The sequence below is a fragment of the Nicotiana tomentosiformis genome, chromosome 7, assembly GCF_000390325.3.
Source record: "Nicotiana tomentosiformis chromosome 7, ASM39032v3, whole genome shotgun sequence".
Classification (NCBI taxonomy): Eukaryota; Viridiplantae; Streptophyta; class Magnoliopsida; order Solanales; family Solanaceae; genus Nicotiana; species Nicotiana tomentosiformis.
The window spans coordinates 106,756,627-106,758,739 of NC_090818.1; the positions used below are offsets into that span (position 1 = coordinate 106,756,627).

General features: G+C 33.5%; 1 pseudogene; it reads right to left on the reverse strand.

Annotated features, from left to right (window-relative positions):
- Window positions 1-550: 550 nt before the first annotated feature.
- Window positions 551-1,838, reverse strand: LOC104113505 (probable glutathione S-transferase; annotated as a pseudogene).
- Window positions 1,839-2,113: the final 275 nt, after the last annotated feature.

Genomic DNA, 2,113 nt, shown 5'->3' on the forward strand with positions numbered 1-2,113 from the left:
TAAAATCGGTTACAATTCATCCCCCCCTCCCCCTCCCTCCCCCTCTTGTACTTTCATGGAGTATCAGGGATTCACTCATATCCACTGTGCCTGACGCTTATCCTACAACTGGCGTGTATCTCGACCACTAACAACCACCCAGAGCAACGTGTGGGAGTAGAACTAGGGAAATAAACGTTAGGTTTAGACTATAAATACCTTTGGTCTTATATTCATTTTGATTCCGCTCTACTTAATTACTCATTATTATAAACTACTACATTTCGCTCTTGTCAAGCTCGGTAGTTGATCCTTACTTTACAACATTGTGACTCACAAACAATCTCAATAAGATTATTCTATCCTTTACTTGCCTACTTTAATCGCATTATTATCATCATTTGTTGCTTATTTAGTCTAGTCACTCGATTCATTCAACTAAGCTCTGATTTGAATTGATTGTTAGTGACCTCATTAAATATAAATTTAATTTTAATAGTAAAACTATTTTTTGGTTAAACAATTTAGATGAATATTTCTTAAATGATAAACCAGTTTTCTTGAAAAACAGTTTTCTTTAATGGGTAGTTTTGTTGCCACATTCAATGTTTAAATTTCACAAGAGATGTGTTCACTTGGGAGCAGCTACAGGTTGAAAGCGAGCTTGGAAATGGGCAAATAACGCATCTTTTGAAGGTAGATTATCTTTTACTTGGCTGCAGTTAAGGTACTCTTCTCTCCAAACACAATAATTGGGAAACTTTTCACTGGTCACCAAAATTATACCAGAGGCTTCCTCAATAATTCCCATCCAAAATGCCATCAAATTAGCAGCAATATCAGCAAATCCAATTTTGTCTCCAACAAAAAACTTCTTATCCTTAAGCTCATTATCAAGAATTTTTAGCAGCTCATCACATTCATCCTTAGCTTTGTCTGACTCCTCTTCTGTCCCAAAATAAACTTTTCCCATTGCTGGCAAGCACTGCAAAACAGTCAAAATATAAAGTTTCAATAAAAATTTTACTCAGTTCTGCAGATAGGAATATATACCATGACAACGAATGAAGTTTAAAGTTCTATCAATTGACCATATAAAAAATAAATACACAATCAGTTCACTTATAAAACAATCAAATGTAAATATAAATATAAATTATATGAATGCAGCTTATATACACGACAGTGTAAGGAAAACTTTTTTATATTATCAAATCATTCAAAAGATTTATATAAGTAACACCCATATTTTGATAATAAGGTAGTTACTTGCAACAAGTAAATGTGACGTAATAGTATAAAAATTCTTTACATCGTCGATGGATATTAGTTATAGTTGATAACGTGATAAAAATAGTAACGAACCAGCTAATAGATTAAACTGCAATGATAATTGAAAAATAAAATTTTTACACGTCAATATATATAACTCAAATCCAAATAAATTCACCTTCTCGTCAAGGAACTTAGCCCAGAAACGAGCTAAAGCTCGTTTATAAGGGTCTTTAGACAAGATAGAAGGACCTTAGAATGTCTCGTCAATGTATTCAAGAATGATCATAGACTCAGAAATGGGTTTGCCATTGTGAATGAGCACTGGAATTTTCTTGTAAACAGGGTTTGATTGAAGAAGTAGATGGCTCTTGTTTTGTGGATCTTCTACTAGAAGTTCATATTCGACACCTTTAATCTTCAGAGCCCACTCAACTCTGTGAGTAAATGGGCTCAAGGAATTACCAAGCAATTTCATTTCTGTCATCTCACAAATTTGGATATGATGGTTTTAATTCTTGATCAATTCTAGCCTTATTTTTATAGAGCAAAAGACAATGAAGTGTCTTCGCAACCAAGCAAATGCAATGACTTCTCTGACAATTGTGTTGTCTAATTTAATGCTTCGATATGGACCGACGACTTATCCTCAATTATAAGTCTAAAGAATATGAGAGGTACTTTTTAATTTTTTTAATTAGTATCTAGTATTCGAAATTTACTAATTCAATTTATTCGGATCCGCATCGAGTATGGCGCGTTAAACGAAAATGCTCAAATATTAGAACTTCCTCTATTTTAGAAATTGAACGTGAAACCTCAAAATAAGGATAGATCACATCCCTCCCGCGGCACCCTTGAT